Below are 20203 nucleotides of genomic sequence, written 5' to 3' on the forward strand. Positions count from 1 at the left end.
ACATGACATGTATATGAAGTAACTGGCTTTCCAGATACAAGTTCAATTACAAAATTACATGGAAAAAAATGTGATTCCAACTCCCTTCATTTTCAGATGAGGGAATCAAGAACCCAGGACATGAAATCGCTTTCCTGGAGTGGCATGCATGATCAATAAAGGGAAACTGCAGCACTGGCAACAAAATTGAGAAATCAGAACTGAAGATCCATTGGAATGAAAACCCAGCCAAGATAAATACAGGGGTGGTGGGATAAAAACAAACAAACAATGATATGCTAACAACTTAGACAACTGACAACGGTGAGAGGCATCAGGAGAGGATATAGGTAAAAATGACAGGAGACACATCAGGCAGATGATTAGAAATGGCAGATTTATCTTGAAGGTGTGGAAGGAAAGGTATGAGCCAAGTTGTACAGCCCCACATTTGCGGAGTCAGTAGATCATGTTGGAAAGGTAAGCTGGGAACAAAGTGGTACTGGCTTTAGTTGTTAATTAAGCAAAGACTTAGTCTTCCTCTAAGCCAAGGCTCCCCAGCCTTCCTCATGCCATAGCACATGTGCACAGAACACAAATCTGCACTTCTCCCTGGGGTCAGTGGGTGTGAAGTCAAGAGTCTATCCTTCTGGATGGACAGTTTCACGATACCCATTTGGGGCGTAACAGCCTTGCTTGCTGCCAGGCTCTGCCATAGCACTAAGAACATGCAATCATCATTCCTGCCACAAGGGAACTTGCTTCATCTTATCTTTTCTGGCCTTGGATACTGGACTATGAATGTTTGAAGGCACAGTTCAGTTTTGTTCCAGTCAAAGATGAGAAGGCAGCAATTCTAGGTAGGCATGTGCTCACTCAAAAATAAAGAAATTAGATGAAATCAATCGCAGTCATGAGATGGCAGATATTTTGTACAGATTTGTGCTGAAGTTGACCAACAGGAGGGGAGGATAAGTTGGGGATATAGCAAAAGGGAGATAAGAAAGTCAGGGGTTAGAAGATCTGAAATACAAAAACAGAAAGTCTTCCATGATGTAATGGCCAATAAAGAGCTATTCTGGACCCCTGAGCAGAGACTGGTGATACAAGGAATATTATCCTATTTGAAGCTAAATAGCATCTATCACAATAAAGAGGCCAGGGACATCCACTGAGCACACAGGTAGTTTCACAATTAGGAAAAACGGTTAATTCCATAAAGCACTTTGGAAGGAGATTTGGCGATTTAAAAGATGTTACAAAATAGCTTGTTTTACTAAGGGGTTTAGAAATCATTTGAATATTTTCTTAAAACATAAAAACAACAAACACTTAAAGATGAATATCAGACTTGTATTTAAATTTATCTTATCAGAACTTAAACTTATCCCCACCGTATTTCCTTCTACTATTATCAGAACGATAACAAAGAAAAATAAGCTTTAGTTAAAAGTTAAAGTTATCCTGTAATTCTAATTTCCCCAGCAAAACCTGGAAAAACATCATGATTTGGGGATTTATACAGAAATCCTTATCAAGTAGGATACCAGGTCTGAAGGCCTAAAGTGAAAAAGGGCTTGGGTAAGAAGTCAAAAAGTAAGTTACCAACATTGACTGCCATTATAGTGGCAGACAGCAGATTTCTTAAGCCATCTGAAAACACAGGCTTTTATCAGACTCACTATGAATTTTCTATATGCTTGACAAAGCAGAGACAGGTTTGGCCTTGGGAGGCATACAATTTCACTTAAAAGCAGAATTGTTTAGGTATTTCAGCAAAAGATTGTTTTATTTTAGGCATATCTATGATGTATAAGCCACAAAGCACTAGATTCAGGAAAATTATTTTTGAAGTAAGCAAGTCTGCCAGCAAGCCCACCTTTCTGCACATGACCCCTATAAACACAACCTGTCCATCACCGCCTCACAAGAGCTCAAACTATGAAGAGCACATGGGGTCAGACCATAATTACACTTAAATAGGGCTCCAAGTCCTACTGCAGCCAAGACATGTACTTCCTTCATGGGTCCAAGAAATTAAACACACACACACACACACACACACGTGTGCACACACACACATCATAATCCCATAAAATAAAAATATTACTGGCTCATATCTTTTGATATTCCAAAATATACAAGAAGACCAAGAAGGTTTTGGATCATAGGGAGAAAGGCAATTAATGAGCTATTAATATTTAAAGACCAAATCCCTGTCAAAACAGCTTGACAAAAAAAAATGGTGGTTTTTAACACACACAGCTTGCAGTAGTGCTGCCAACAAAAACAGTGGGTGGTAATTCTGCCAGCTAAAATGGTGCTGTATGGGGGTGAGGACAAGAACGACTGTCCCTCCCAACTCCCTCTCCAGCAGCTACAGCCAGCCCACATCCCATCCTGTGGCTGCACAGCCCACCAGTTCTTCATAAGGCCACTGCACGGGGAGCAGGGGTTCTTTTCTAGGCTAGGAATTCCCAAGGCCACTGTCAAAGCAGCAAGGAGACCTAAAACCATGTCACTTATAAGTGAAAATGCTTCTCAGATATGACTGTCTCATCCTAAGCAAATTTAGACTTTTTAAGTTGTAATCAAGAAGATCAACAGAGGAATTCTAAAATCATCCTAAACACCAGCGAACTGGTCTTCACTTTTTTCCAGAAGAAGTTGGTGGTTAGCCTCTCAGGGAGGTTTTTCAAGAGCCCCTCTCCAGTGACGGCAATGAGAGGTGTGGGTTCCTATGTCAACGACTCTACCTCCTATTTTTCAAGTCATTCATTTAAAGGGTGGCAATGAGGATTTGGGGTGCTATTAAATATTAATCCAACTCTTTCATGAATGATGCTTGGATTTACACCTGGTTTTGTTTCTGGAATCACTTTGGATTAGATTAGCCAAAGAGGGCAGAGAACTCAAATGTACCTTGGTTAAACAAGATACCTTATCCGAATTTTCTTCTCCCAGCTACAGTATGTGGGCATAGGTAGGAATGATATGGCAGCTCTACTTCACAATGTCCCCAGAGACCTCAAACCCCTCCAGTCTATCATTGTACAGCCCTCATCCTGTCAGGCTGGGGCTCTAGTCAGCACACTCCCATTCCATGTAGAAGGATGGAGTAAAGAAGGGGACATTTCATCCTCAACTGGCCAGTGGTGGGTGTTCTGCATAGCATGTCCACGTGTACCCCAGTTACAGATGCACTGTTCAACACAGGGTTATAAGTTACATTTAAACATTTATTCCTTAAAGACAGTAACCATATTCCAAGTGCTCAGCAAACTCATATGCTGATTTGCTACTGTACTAGACAATTCCATCACCACAGGAGCTCAACTGGACAGTTCTGGTTCTGGAGCCTAAATATCACATTGCTATACCCACTGCAAGAGGGGCTCTGAAGTGCAGTCTTGATGGTGGGGAACCATGTACCAAATCAGATAATCCTGTCCTATAAAGAAGACAAGAAAACAGCAAGAACTTCAGTCTCTCCTAGAAGCTTCAAGGTGTTACATACAAAAAGACCATCTTCAGGTGGACTTTTAAACTTTCAAGCAATCCTTACATAAAAATAGCACACATGGAAATGCCAATTGTTATGGGTCAAATGTGTTCCCACAAGATCCATGTCCTATTTAGAAAGATGATCATTGCAGATATAAGCAGTTTAGAAGAAGTCACGCTGGAGTTGGGTGGACCCTTAATCCAATGTGGCTTATGTTCTCATACAAAGGGGAAACTGACACAGAGGCCACACACAAAAAGAATGTCAAATGAACATGAAGGCAGAGATGCACCTATAAGTCAAGGGGCAGCAAAGATGACCAGGACAGAAGCCAAGATCAGGATCCTCCCTTACAGCCTTCAGAGTTAATTAATCCAGAGTCAATTAACCCTGATCTTGGGCTTCTAGGCCCCAAAACAGGCAATCAATTTCTGTTTTTTAAGCCATCAGGTCTGTGGCATTTTGTCATGGTGGCCTAATTTACTCATATGCCACAGAAGACGGTACGTAAACTCCATTTTTCTGTAAAAGAATTCCTGGCTTCCTCCCCTCTTCCACTTCTGGAGGCTCAGAGGCACCATACCTCCTCCAGTGCCTACACAATGCACACTTGGCATTCACTCTAGAATGCAGCTGAATGAATTCTACATCAGTATCCCAGACACCCCTATACTTTCAATCAATGCATATGTTTAGGAGGAGTGTTTTGACTCCTTACATGTTTCCAGTAAAATAATTGATAGATTTAAAGAACAAAGGAAAACTTTCAAAGGATTCAGAGTTTGTTCTAGGATTAAAAAATGTCAGAAAAAAAGCTACTAGCCTGGGATTTTGGAGGAAGACAAAACATCATGGGAACAAACAAGAGTTAATTGTTCTCAGCCATATGGTTGACCTAAAATAACTTAGTCTTATTGTCACTGACTGATAGGCCGATCAATTTTATCTCCATTATTAGTTTATGTAATCCTTGCAACAACCCTGCTGCAGTCTGGCTGGGCACAAAATCACGAGCCATTCAAGCAGGAACAAACTTTATTTTTGAAACTGCCGCCAAACCTAAGACAGGAGGCTGACGCCTAGAGGTCAGTTCGTCTGATGACAGGTAAGAACCATATGTTGAATTGGACAACCTAACAGGCACGATCCCTAAGCCACATTGCTTGTTGCTTAATTAAACAGAAGGGGGGAGATGCTAAGAGCCACAGCCAAGTAGTATGATGCATCGCATTTTTGGTTGAAAGGTGATGCCAGCAAGTCATTGAGATGATATGATTACGTTAAGATCTGCATTCATATGGATAGTAGACTCCTGCTGTCCACCTCTGCCTGCTATGGGACTCTTGGAGAGTTCCCATTGGTTGGGGAAGTGCGGTAGGAGGGAATTCCGGAGGAGGGACTTCCTGTTGGGATGCGGAAGAAGGCCCCATGGGTCGGTCGGCAATTTTCCCGGGAGCGTACGGGGCATTGACAGCAGTTTCACAACCCCCCAAATTCCTACTTATTATTGAAATTTTCATAGCATAGAAGAACATTTAGAGAATTTGGCAAACTAATCCAAGTTTCTCAGTACCAAAAGACAAAGGATTTGAGCCCAGGTTAATAAAATTCCAGAGCTTAATTTCTTTTAACCCCAAGAGATTAAACTTTCTCTGATTTGATCTTTTACACAATCTAAGGAAGAAAGAAATTGGCATTCTGGGATTCAGCACTACTCTGACTTCAAAATCCCAGTACTTTGATATTCTTTCAACTAAAATTTGAGCTCTAAATGGATTTAGCTTTCATTTCCTAGGGTGGGGAGAACACATACATTTGAACTTCAAACAAATGACCTGAAAATGGGCTAAGAGGGACAGAGTTGTAGCTTAGTGACAGAGCACAAGTTTAGCATGTGCAAGGCCCCAGGTTCAATCACCAGCTATGAAATGGGGCAGGAATGGGTGAGAATAGAAAAAAGATAATGTCTTTGAACAAAATTATCTTAATAGTAGCTCTAGTTACTCAGTCATCTCGTAATTGCTAGGGAAGGAGTGTCCAATACAGTTCTCAATTTTAGAGAAATAAACAGAGGGCCACTGTGACAAAAAAAAAACTAGTTTTTGATTCATTTATTCATCCAATGACTATTTACTAATTCCCTACCATGTGCCAAGCACTGTTTGTTCTGGATTCTTAGAATGTATTTTAATAGGTGAGACAAAATAAATAATAAACATAACAAATATGCCAATTATATGGTTCTTAAATTCTGCTGGGGGCCAAGGGATGGCAGAGCCCTATCATAGGTACTGGGGAGTGTGGAGCAGTTGCACTATTTTATTTTTATGTAAGATTTTCTGAAATATGGCAGATAATTATTACACCTCACTCCAACACTGGGCTTCTTGAAGAAATGCTTATCTACAGAATAAATAAAAGATTTCTTCCCCTGAAAATTCAGTTTCCTAAATTTTATCATCTCTTAATGCCTTAGGACAAAACCTTTAGCACTCAATATTCATTCTGAGTACCCATCTTGCCTTTAAGACTTACAGGCAAACAGATACACTAATTCCTTTATAACAGAATCCAGTATTCTCCAACAGATTTTGGGCTTTTTGATCTTCAAATCTGTAGGCATGTATAATCTGATTTTTTTTCCAAACTTGATTTTATTTATTTTTCACAAGACCCTTTTAAGAAGCTCTACTGAGTAATTCTTGAAAATGTACAGTCTCCTTTAGGCTTTAAAAAGGATTTCTCCCCAGTCAGTCTAAATAACATAAACCCAAGTGTGACGCTTTCCCACTAATTGCAGAAAAACCTAAGTCAGAAGCCTGATTTCATGGCAATCATTCCCATTTGTTTGATGAATTTTGAGTTATTTCAGAATACTCATAAACCCTCTTAGATAAGCGCACACTAAGTCCATAATAAGAGCTGCTAAATAATGCATTCTACTTTTATGTAAATACACATATTATTAATTTTGATAATTTGTATGGATGCTCTTAGTCTGTAATTTAAAAGAGCATAGGTTTCTCTATAAAATCATTCCACAAACCAAAGCAGGCAAGAAATAATTACACTATATATACATTTCTCCTTTTTGGTTTTATGTCCAAAATATTTAAAGGCCAATACACTGACATTAAGTCAACTACATACTTATATCATGTAGTCAATTTATTAAATGAAGTGAGAGTTCCATTTTTCTGATTTGTTAAAAATACTAGGTTTTAGCCAGTCTCCCTTTTTAAAAAGTAGTATTATTCAAATTTTGTTATGCAACTGTCTCTCTATATCCACTGTTTTGGTATTTCACAATTACCAACTGGTAAACAGACAACTCTTAGACATTAGGTTTTTAGACTGTTGTGAAAAATTTCATTTAAAAGTGCAGTGCAGGGCTGGGGATGTGACTCAAGCGGTAGCGTGCTTGCCTGGCATGCGCCAAGCGCTGGGTTCGATCCTAAGCACCACATAAAAATAAAATAAAGATGTTGTGTCCACCAAAAACTAAAAATAAATATTAAAAAATAAAAAATAAAAATGCAGTGGAATATATGAACTTTCATTTATATAGCATGATACAGTACACCAAATATTTTCACACAGATTATCTTATTACATCGTCACGACAGTGTATTAAATTTGGTAAGACAGGCACTGCAATTGTTGTAGTTGAGAAAAACCAGCCAAAGAAAAGTTTAATCACAATTGGTGACCATACAGGTAGCAAGTGGCATAGGTAGCAACTGGATGCTTGGATCCTTTTCCTTTACCCTTAGGCTGTTCAGAACACCTTGAAGCTTAATTAAGCACTAGACTCTACTCAATTCAGGCCAACATTTCAATTTTTAATGGTTATGTGACAAATATACATGTTTTCTAACATCTTTGGCCCTCTCTTTTCTCATCCGTTGGGCCTCAAATGGTCTTGAACTCCTGTACTAAGTAATGCTCCTGCCTTAGCCTCCCAAGATGCTGAGACTTTAAGTGTGCACCTGGCTCTGAGAATTAAATCAGATAAAGCATATATAGTGCCCAAAGGCAAATATCTTCTATGTAAATCAATTTAATTTCCTATTTTCAAGTTATATGTTTACATTTAGGAGATCATTAACATTTTTTTTTAATTTACTCTTTCCACAATCAATCTTTGCAAACCTCTCATACTACTAGCTGCTTAAGATTAAAGTGTACTTCAATGTCTTTGTGTTATGGGGCCACTGCTCAGAAAACACACTAAGTCCAAATCCAAAACAAAGAATTTCATTTTATCTATCTTTTCCTTGGCAGGGACACTTCTGACAGAGTCCCAGTGGCTCTCTGAAAGAAGAGTGTGACCCCAGAAATCCTTCAGATCAACTATTACAGCCAATTAAACTTCTCACTTGACTTTTCATTTCAAGTAATAAACATCAAAGGCAACAGAGAAATAAATATAGGTACTAAAATAAATGCCATGGTAGAAGGTTCTAGGGCATTTACACTTTTCAGTCTTTCAGCTCATGATAGGAAAAATAACTGGTAAAGAGAATTCAATGATGAAAAAAAATGGGTTTTTCAGGGGTTGGGGTTGGGGCTCAGCAGTAGAGCACACTTGTCTAGCATGTGTGAGGCCCTGGGTTCAATCCTCAGCACCATGTAAAAATAAAATAAGGGTATTGTGTCCAGCTACAACTAAAAAATACATTTTAAAAAAAATGGATTTTTCAGAGAGAATGTGAGGTGAAGATTGGTCAGCCATCAAGTCTTTAATGGACTATACAACACAAATGACAAAGTCTTCACGCCAAGAAAAAAAATGCTCACTAAATCTTTAAGTTCAAATATCATCATTTATTAAGATCAAATATAGTGATGTTCTCCCAATTTTAGCTAGACTCCTGGCTACCTAGAGTATAGACTGAATTTCTCAGTCTTCCTTCAAGCAAGAAGCGTTCCCATAACTAAGTTCTGGTCAATGGCAATGAAGTATTATGTGACTGCTTCCCGACACCACATCACACGCCAGTTCATACTGCCCCATCCTCTTCTCCCCACTTCTGTCCTTCATCACATACTTCTCCAAGCCAGCTAAAAGAAGACATGACAGCTGGGTCTTGAGCAGGCATCTTGGGCCCTCAGATGCCACTCTGGGATATATTGGGGTTTGGATCTGAAAAGACTGTGGTCCTACTGCGAGGTGGTAGAATATATAGGAGGTGGGGCCTAGTGGGAGGAAGTTATGTCAGTGTGTGTGGGGGTGCCCTTAAAGGGAAGATTTGTCCCCCCACCCCCTTTCCTCTTTCTTGGCTTCCCAGCCACCATGAAATGAACAGGACTTCTTCCCATATTCCTGCCATGATGTTCTACTGTGCCACCACAGGCCCAAGGCAATAGGACCAAGAGACTATGGACTAAACTGTCAGCCAAACTGAATCTTTCCTCCTTAAAAGTCATTTGTCTCAGGTATTCTGTCACAGTGTCAGAAAGCTGACAACATAAGACTATAGGGAGAGTAAGAGAGAAGGAATGTTCAGACTACTTACCTCTGCATTCTCTTTACTTGAATGAAAAATATATTCTACTTGCCTACACCATTCTCACTTTGTATTCTCTATCATCTTGGGCTGCATCTAATCCTAATTAATACATAAAGTTTTATACTAATAATTTGCATAAAGACATTACAATACATCTTCTTATTGGATTTTCTAGTTTCCAAAACAAAAGAAAAAAAAAAGCGTGCTTTGCCTCTGCAGATATATAAATTAACCAGGATGGCAACATACAGCAACTCTATCAGGACAGTTCTTGAGTCAATTTTTTTGGCAACCGCCGGACATTACATGAGCTGGAGAGAAGCATGAATGGAGTGTGGTCTCCTTTTCCCTGTTTTCCTCATATCACTTCTCATCACTCAAAATCAATGGATCAACTTTTACAGCCAATTAAACTTCTCACCATGTAGTCTTTCTCTTCTCCTTTAAATCTCCCAAGATACTAGAGGTTCACAGATACCACATAGAACCTCTATATGAAGATAAATAGTGAAATCAAATGAAAGCTATTCCCAAGTTAGGAGACCTGTAGTTTTTATTCTTGTTTTTCTGCAGATCATTTAGATGGCCTTGTTGTGACTTCATACACCCATATTAGAGCCTAGTTTTCTTAGCTACGAATGAACAGCACTGATGAGATCTTTATATATTAACTCAAGGATTCTATGGTCCAACAATAATACTTCTTAAAGTGTCTGAAGGGCTCTAGTATCTATGGATACTTGCAATAACAATCAAGATTGCTTCAATTCAGAACATCCATATGTAGGAATAAGCTACTAATTTTATACCATGGTATCCTCACAATATTATTTCTATTGCTCTGCTACTATATTTGAAATTTATTTTTATCATTAATTAAAAAAACTTGGGGGTATGTATCAAGGGGCCATGAAGACTTTGAAAAGAATTTATTAGATATTGAATGTTTTCAAGCCAGTGTCATAATCTTAAACCCATAAACAAAACAACAGCTTGATGGAGAATTGCTATTCCCTTTTAGAGTGAGTAAATACTGCAAGATAAAAGTTGTTAAATACAATTTAATTCACTCTGGAGTACAGTTAAATAGATATGATGGATGACAAATAGTCTTGATCTTTTCCATTGGAAAAATTATGATTGATGAGTGATGCTCACTGCTGAATCTCCAGGCAGAGGCTGTGTTTGAACTCCTTGTCTGTATCAAGAGCTTCCAATCAACAGTTGTTCTACATCCATCTCCATCAGACCAAACTGACACTCTGCAATTGTGATGAAGGAGAATTCCAGAAACCTTACAAAAGAAGTCATTAGTATTCAGTGTGATGGGAAGTGCAATCAACATGTCAAATTTGTCTCAACAAATTTGCAGTATTTTGGACGCTGAAGGAAGCTTCCTACATGACCCTCTCTCCAGCAGAGAAAAAATATTTCTGGCTTGATAATTACTTGCCTTTAGGGAAGGGATTTACTATGAGGCACTGATACAGAAATTTCACACTTCAGGTTCCACATTTCCTGAGTAATACAATAGCCACAGATAAATGACTTTTAATTAGTCATTCCAAATTGAGTGAAGAGTGACACACACCAGCTAAACTGCATAGTCCAGGAGAAAGGCTGTGCTTAGGTAACAATCCAGGTTGTTTGTTGAGTGCTACCCACACTGAGCACATTCAGGTTTCCAATATTTTGAGTTTACGATAATGTAGACATTCTCTGCTGCCACATTATGAAGTTGCTTTACAACTTGGTGGGGAGGGAAGATAGGAACCCTAAAAGCACAGAAAGATATCCTTGTAACATAGAAATGCCAGGCTATTAAACACTGAGCAACAATTTATGTACCAAATTTGTAAGCAAATTCATAAACAAATTTATAAACAAATTTCCTCAACAGAGAAAAAATGAAGAAGGCTGACTCATAGTGGGGTAGAGAGGGGGAGAATGGGAGGAATAAATGAATTCTAGATAGGGCAGAGGGGTGGGAGGAGAAGGAAGAGGGCAGGGGATTGGTAAGGATGGTGGAATATAATAGACATCATTATCCAAAGTACATGCATGAAGACACGAATTGGTGTCAACATACCAAAGATATGAAAAATTGTGCTGTATATGTGTAATAAGAATTTAATGCATTCCAATTTCATTTATTTTTTTTAAAATATGAATTAAAAAAAAGAAAATGACATCTCATTTTCTGAATCACATATCCTCTGGTGACATCTTTTTGAAAACTAAGGAATGCTGAGTCTTTCAAGTTACCATGTGTTTTATCATAATGGTAAAAGTCCACTTTCATTTCCCAGAGTCTATTCTGGCCCTTACAAACTTTTATTACTTAAGCACCAAATATGTGCAATAATTGGACCTTCTACATATACACAACCCAAGAATGATGATTATAGGTTCCAGGTCTGACAAAAACTTAGAGTGAAAGCAGAATTTTTCTATAATATTTTACACTTGAAAGGAATTTTATATAAGCATTGAAGTAAAGGTAGAATATATTTTTCATTCATGGAATACAGTTGAGACAACTTCAACAATACAGAAATATTCAAAAGATTGATCATAATTCATTATTTTATTACTATGATAAAAATGAAACTAAGACTTAAGTTTAGGTTAGCTTTAGAGGGTTCTATATGATTTTATTTTTTTAATTCTACAAGTTAGAGATACTTTAAAAAGAAAGTAGTTAATGAGGATAATAACTGAAATGATAAACTCAAATGTGTGTTTTAGAATGATTTAAAACAATCACTTATAGTGCCTCTATAACTGGCAATATGGTAAGTAAAACTAAGAGTCCCAAGACTATTTTTAATTGTCCAACTTAACTGGATATTAAAATTTCATTCTGACATGAAGTCTACTTTGTCTATATTTAGTGCTTAGCACTGTTTGTTTTTCTTCAGCCTTACTACAAAATAAATGCAAATTTTAAGTGCAACAGTTCTGCCTATAGCAGAAAATTTACAAAACAGGGATAGAGATAATATGCAACTCAAGTTCTAGCCTGGAGCATACTATATAATCTATCCTGAGACCATGACAGAGGAATTTGTATGTGCTGTATCAGGAACACACAGTCATCTGTGCAAATTTCTCAGTTTCTAAAAAAAAAAAAAAAAAAAATAGAAGCTGTTAAGTGAGGAGCATTTTTTTTTCTCTATTAACTCTGATGTACAAGGAAGACAAAGGTATTTAATTCAGGAACACCTCATATAGAAAATTGGAGAGGAAATAACTTTCAAAAAGATGAATAGCTAGGGTTGGGAATGTAGCTCAGTTCTAGAGCACTTGCCTAGCATGTGTGAGGCTCAGGGTTCAATCCCTAGCACTGTCAAAAAAAAAACCAAACTAATAATAATAACCAGATTCTTGACACTACTTCAGTACTTCATTTATGTAAATACATTTACATTGGGGTGGGTTTCACAAATAGCCTAAGATATAAATTGACTAATCCTGTTTCTACCAATTAAAATATAGAGAGAGTGCTATTTTAGGTTTTAGAGAGTTATGAAAAATCCATGTTTAGCATGCAACAGGACCTGGGGTCAGTTTCTGTTCACATACACGAAAATTTAGAATAACTGAACACACTGAAATACCATAATATGAATCAAAAGACATAGTATTAAATATCAAAATAGCCGAATATTATTTAACTTCTTGTATTATGCTACAAAATAAAACTGGAAGAACTTAGTAAAACTTTAAAGAAAAAGCTTGAGATTGGAGACAAGAAGATCTGGGTTCTAATCCCAAATTTGTTATTCACACTTACTGATTTTATGACCTTGAGCAAATTTCCTTAAGCTGTGATACCCTCAATTTTAGTGCCTCTAACTTAGAAATGATAATAATACCATAGCATTATTTGGGGGAATTAAATGAGATAACATTAGTAAAATACCTGGCCTCATGCCTGGCACACAGTAGATGATCCCAAATAATAGATATTTTTCAAATACTTAGCATAATTCTTTGGGGTTAAATTTCTCCCTTTTGGACTTGCTACAAAATTGCCAACACTTAACACAACACATAGGAAAACCTATTTATCCATCTTCAAGTTATTCTAGAAATAAAAGTCAAGCACATACTCACTTTCCCACATCCAAATTGAGGGAAAATGATAATTTGGCTGTTTGTTTGGCCTTCTGTGTCTGTATTTGAATCTGTGTCTAACATAGATTCAAATTTGACATACCATTGGCTTGCCACAAAAAAATCAGTTACTTGCTGTCTCTCAAAAGACTCTTTAGCTATGAAACTTCACAACAACAACAAAAATAAGAATATATAACTATGTGAAAATGAGGGGTCGAGATGTAACTCAGTGGTACAGTGATTGTTTAGCATGCCTGACACCCTGGGTTCAATCTATAGCATCACAAAAAAAGAAAAAATCATAAATGATTAATACTAAAGATGAGATATATTCTTTACAAGCCAAAATAATTTAGTGAAGAATAAAAGCAATCTTTCAAGGTTACAAGTATCTACTTGATTAAAAAATAAATTGAAAATATAACCTCATTGCACATATAAACAAAACACTGGCCTTTTCTGTGAAGTATGGAGGCATATAATAGAGTTAGAGGTTAAAAAGAAAACAGCTATTCTTAAGTTACTTGGTTATGGTCTCTTGTAGTCACCAGGTCCTTCTACCATACCTCTGATGGTTCTTCCAGCCTCTACTAACATCCTGTCAATGACAGGGAAGTCACTACTCTTCAAATCATCCATTCCATTGTTTCATAGCTCTGGAAGTGTTACCAGCATCCTAGGTCAGAGGCCTGACTGCAGGGTGGGGAAAGAGTCCCAAGTAACCAGCAGGTACCGGCCATTCACCCCAAACACCAAACAGAAAAGGTAATACTAAAAGCAGGAAAATAACTCTAATAAATACGGTCATATTAGGAAGGCAAAGTGAGATTCAGCACCTCAGCCTTGTTATTTGGTACTGATAGGAGTCATAGGTATAAATAGAGGAAGAAGGTTTTTAGTTTGAATCCATCCCATTTATCGGTTCTTGATTTTTCTTCTTGCTTTAGGAGTCTTGTTCAGGAAGTTAGTTCCTAAGCTGATACGGTGAATATTTGGGCCTACTTTTTCTTCTATTAGGTACAGGGTTTCTGTTCTAGTGCCTAAGTCTTTGATCCACTTAGAGTTTAGTGCAGAGTGAGAGATGGGGGTTTAATTTCATTTTGCTACCTAGGGATTTCCAGTTTTCCCAGCACCACTTGTTGAAGAGGTTATCTTTTCTCCAATGTATGTTTTTGGCATCTTTGTCTAGTATGAGATAACCATATTTATATGGGTTTATCTCTGTGTCTTCAATTCTATACCACTGGTCTACATGTCTGTTTTGGTGCCAATACCATGCCGTTTTTATTACTATGTCTCTTTAGTATAAGCTTCCTCTCAGCAAAGGAAACAATAATGTAAAGAGAGATATTACAAAATGTGAGAAAATCTTCTCTGCATGAACATCTCAAAGGATGAATCTCCAGAATATATAAAGAACTCAAAAACTCAACACCAAAACACCAAATAACCCAATCAATAAATGAGCAAAGGAACTGAACAGATATTTCACAGAAGGAGAAATACAATTGATTAACAAATATATGAAAAAATCTTCAATATCTCTAGCAATTAGAGAAATGCAAGTCAAAACTACGCAGAGATTTCATCTCACTCCAGTCAGAATGGCAATTATCAAGAATACAAGCAACAACAAATGTTGGTGAGGACTCGGGGGAAAGGTACATTCATAAAATGCTGATAAGACTAAATTGGTGCAACTACTCTGGAAGGCAGCATGGAGATTCCTTAGAAAACTTGGAATGGAACCACCATTTGACCCCACTCCTCCATCTATACCCAAAGGATTTAAAATCAGCATACTACAGTGAGGCAGCACATCAATGTTTATAGCAGCTCAATTCACAATTGCTAAACTGTGGAATGCTGCAGTCCGGCTGCAGCAAAATAACCGGGGGGTGACGAACAACTTGTGTACCTTGATACAGCAGGAGTGGGAGCCGTTTATTGTAGGACAGGAGGGGTATTTATACATTCCACACTGCTTATCTTAATTAACATAAACTAGATACCGCAGTCAACCAATAAGGAATCTCCACACTTAATGGCTCGCTGGCCTTACTTCACAAACCACTCCCTCTGGCATTTTGCCAGGCTCCATCCAGACTTACTTACAGACTCTAACATTTTTCTGGCAAAATGCCAGGCACCATCCTGACTTGTTTACAGACTCTAACAGTGGAACCAACCTGGGTGCCCTTCAATAGATGAATTGATAAAGAAAATGTGGTATATATACACAATGGAATATTACTCAGCCTTAAAGAAGAATGAAATTATGGCATTTGCTGGTAAATAGATGGAGCTGAAGAATATCAAATTAAGCGAAATAAGCCAATCCCAAAGAACCAAAGGCTGAATGTTTTCTCTGATATGCAGATGCTAATTCACAATAATAATGGAGGGTTTATACTCCATTTATGTATCATGTGTCAAAATGTGTTCTATTGTCATGTATAACTAATTAGAACATTTTTTTAAAGGAAGAATTGGGGCAGGGGTAAGAGGCCTGCATAATCAAGCAGTCTTGGTCACAGTGTTGTCTGGTGGACCATGATATCAGTTCTGATTCTATAAGGAGTTCCTTCTAAAGTATTCCTATCACTTGAGGGGGCAGTTTTCATTTGCTGCTCAGGATGTCTGTCTACCAGAGACCTGTGATCCTGGATGAGGGACTGGAGACTTCTAGGCACCACTCCAGGGATCTCGAACAGGATGCTGCAAAACTTGCCTCAGTCTTGAAGAGGGAAGAGACAGGTTAGCCAACTTTAGGGCTAATAAACCTTGCATTACTAGTTTTTAGATGAACATTCCTAAATGATTAGCATGCCTATGTGCAGAGATGAGCAGGGAACCCAAATTTAAGTTAATACATGAGAAAAATAAAAAACGAAGGCAGAGATGCCAAGTTTTATCCATCACGTACATGTCTGCAGGCCTAAGAGTCACTGCTTTTAGCAAAGGCTACCTGCATCATTGTTTTAATAGGAAGCTCTTCCCTAACAAATGAAACCACCAAGAAACTCCCATCATCAATTTAAAAAAAGGTTGTCCTGCCATTGATGTATGAATGAGCAATTGACTAAAAAATGAAGGTCTTTTTATACAAAGCACTGTCAAAGCCAATATCCTCTATTCTTCACTCACATACTTATCCTTCTAAAACTAAATGTAAAGCTTTGTATGACTTTGACCTATTATTCAAAATAACATAATAACTCTTTTACTTGCAATAAACAAATAAATATAAATTGCTTCAAAAGTCTTGAAACCTTAAGCTTAATGAATAAAAAATAGTGTTGCATTCAAAGGAGAACCTAGCGCCAGTGTACCCAAAATAGAATACCACATAAGAATTCAATTTGGAGCACTACTCTTCAAGAAAACACAATAGAAAAATCAGCTGATTTCCAAAAAATATTCATTCCTACTCTTAAGAGATGGCAGCTGGGTTTGGTGGCATACATCTGTAATCCCAGTGACGTAGGAGGATCAGGAGTTCAAAGCCAGCCTCAGCAACTTAGCAAAACCTTGGCTCCAAAATAAAAAATAAAAGGTGCTAGGGATGTGGCTCAATAGTAGAGCAACCCTGCATTCAATCTCTGGAACCAAAAAACAAAAACAAAAAAAAGGTGATGACAAAACATGAGATTCAATGAGGGCCTAAATATATTTAGGTTGTTTAGTACATTGATAAGCAAAGTCAAGATACATAATCCCTTCACTCATAAACGTCTACTAAAGACCTAGGTTCCAGCACTATGCAAGTCACAGACTAATAATCTTTATATTTCATATGAGGTAAGAGCTAAAAAATTAAAAATTAAATGCTACAATCAAAAATTTGTAGAATAAGGGTAAATATTTGTAAATCATGTCCGATAACTCCTAAACTTGATATGAATGAAACAAAGGATTTGAAAATGCATTTCCCAAAGGAAGACATACAAAACACAAACAAGCACATGAAAAGATGCTCATGCTCTGCAGCATCAATGGGGGAGGGGGGTGTAACTCAAATCTGCAAGTACCACTTCACACCTAAGAGGATGGCTAGAATCAAAATGATGATGATAACAAACATTGGCAGGCATGTAGAAACACTGGAACCCTTATACACTGTTGGCTACTTTGGGAAATTCTGGCATTTCTTCAGAAAAATAAACGAGTTATCATATAGCTTGGGAATTCTGCTCCTATTCACATGATCAAAGGAAATTAAAACATTTATCCAAAATCTTCCATACAAAGTTTGTAGTAGCACTATTCAAAAACAACACAATATAGATGTCAATCAACTGATAAATGAATAAATAAAATGTATAATCACTTAATGGGATATTATGTCATAATAAGGAATGCAGTACAGACTGATACATGCTAAGACATGGACAAACCTTTAAAAAATGATGGTAACTGAAAGAAGTCAATCAGAAAAGACCATGTGTTATATGATTCCATCTATAGGGAAGGTTTATTTGCAGAATAAGCAAATCTACAGAGATGGAGTCAATTAGGACTTACCAAGGACTTAGGTTAGGTAGTAGAAATGGGCAGCAGGACAGCCCATCATTTTTATGTGTTCAGTAATGAGAATGAGCTGCCTTACTACTGAAGACCTGGATCATTACAAGTTGAGGCAGAAGCTAAATAAACTTAATAAACAGAATAATCCTCCTGCCTCAGCCACCCCAGCCACTGGAATTACAGGTGTGTGCCACTGTGCCTGGCCCACAGAAGCACTTTTAAAGACAATGTGAGTTCCCTGAAGACAGGGCTTCTTGTCTCTTTTGTTTCATGATAGAACATCATCTGACTTAGTGGGCACTCAATCATCTGTCGAATGATTGAATAATTAAGTGACACAGGCAAAAATTAACAAATTTTAAAATTTTGAATTCAGTTTTTTAAAAAAGACAGATGGGAAGGAACTTGAGTTTGGCTTTCCTTTTATTTCAAATTAAAGCATATTCCCTAAGTGACTCTTAAAATGTCAACTAATGCTTTTGACAGATAACACAGTGATTTAAATATCCTATTCTTTTAAATAAAATAGCATGAGACATGTATAATTTAGAATCAAATTTTTGTACCATAACTGCAATTTTCAGACAGTTATATTAGCTTTCTAAGCTCTCATTTCAAAGACAATAACTGCTGTGCAATAAGAGTACCCTGGGGAATAATAGAAATACATTAAATTAGTTGCATTAATTTGAAGTAGAATCATTAAACTACTTATCATTTTTTGTTTCTGATATGTTAGTGCTTAGATATTAAAGTGAAAAAAAAAAGCGAATGCTTCAGACACCTCTAAAAATCCAGTCTGGTACACAGAAATTAGTGGCCCATATAATATGAATTCTGATATATATATTTTATGTTACTAATTGAACTAATATATTTGTTATGTGGCCATCTGAAAATCCTTCATGATTCTAAATCCTTTAGAAAAAGCATAGTGGCTCTTGTATGACATCCTGGACTGTGAAAATAAGCCCCAGCTGAAAGCTGAAGGCTTATAGGTCTCTCACTGAGAGAGCAGGCACAGTCCCACTTAAGAGGAGAGTCAGCAGGATGTTCAATGGGATAAAGAAAGGCCATCCTTAGCAGAGCACAGGGGCCCAGCAGCTCAGGAGCTCAAAGCCAGCCTCAGCAATTTAGCAAGGCCCTAAGCAACTTAGATCCTGTCTCAAAATAAAATATAAAGAGGGCTATGACTGTGGCTCAGTGATTAAGTGGCTCTGGGTCAATCCTCAGTACCACAAAACGATGCCATCCTGGAGGTGGCAACCCAATCCTAATGTCCTTATACAGCTGATAATTTAAAAATATAACCTCATCTCAGTCCAAGTTTTAGAGACTGCAACTTCAATCTACCTAGATGGTAAACCTGCTCCTCTTAGTTGCAAAAGCAACTGTGCAAGCATAAGACAGTATAAAAGCAGGACTTACTGGAGGACAGGGCTGGGATGGAACTCAGTGGTAAAGTGTTTGCCTAGCATGCTCAAGGCCCTGGGTTTGATCCATAGCCCTGCAAAGAAAAGAAACTAGAAAATTAACAGAACTAGAGGAAAAGTAAATCAACTTATGGTATAGTAACACAAGTTAGATTCAGGATTGTTTTATGATCATCACAACATGCTATCTTTTATTTTAAGTCATTTGAAACATTTAATAGAAATAGATATGTAGAATATATATATATTCTACATATCTATCTATCTATATATAGATCTATACAGATATATGTGTATAGATTATCTGATTCATATATATTCATATTTGAAAATATATATTCATATTTAAAAATATATATATATTCCCCACTCCCCCAGTACTGGGAATCCAACCGCTAACCCCTAGGGGTGCTTTACCACTGAGTACATCCCCAACTCTTATTTTGAGTCTCTCTAAGGTTCCAAACTTGCAACTCTCCTGTCTTGGCCTCCTAAATCACTGGGATTACAGTCATGCACTATTGCACCAGGCAAGTATCAGATATATTAAAGAATGAAATGTTCGACTTACAATCTTAATTTGGACTGTTTAAGTATTTACATGTTTTAAAGAACCTGACTTACATTGACATGTCTATTAGACTTCACAAATGTTAAGTTATTAGAAAGACTGTACTATTAGATTTACAAGGTCACCTCCTTAGAAATTTGAAAGAATAAAAAATATTAAATGCTGTTTATAACACTTAAGGGAACCTGGGAACAGTGGCTCGAGACTGTAATTCTAGCAACTCAGGAGGCTAAGGCAGGAGGATGATAAATTTAAGGCCAGCTGAAGCAAGTTAGCAAGACTCTGTCTCAAAAATAAAAAAATAAAAAGGACTGAGGATGTACTTTACCAGTATAGTGCCCCTGGGTTCAATCCTCAGTACCACCAAAAAAATAAAAAATAAATAAACAATAAGAAATTTATTAATCTGGTAAAAATATTTAATTGCTTCAAGGAATTTAGTGTTAAACTGATGCCTTAATTGAAGTTTACTAAAAAATCAAGTATTTTTGATTTACATACACGTTCTCAGATTTATAAATAAAACAAACCAACATTTGTAAAAACAGCTGTT

General features: G+C 37.1%; 1 long non-coding RNA gene across 1 annotated transcript in view; it reads right to left on the reverse strand.

Annotated features, from left to right (window-relative positions):
- The window catches only part of LOC143382608 (uncharacterized), a 95644-nt gene that overhangs the window by 22608 nt on the left and 52833 nt on the right, over positions 1-20203 (reverse strand). The window lies entirely within an intron of this gene.

Source organism: Callospermophilus lateralis, chromosome 17, assembly GCF_048772815.1.
Source record: "Callospermophilus lateralis isolate mCalLat2 chromosome 17, mCalLat2.hap1, whole genome shotgun sequence".
Lineage (NCBI taxonomy): Eukaryota > Metazoa > Chordata > Mammalia > Rodentia > Sciuridae > Callospermophilus > Callospermophilus lateralis.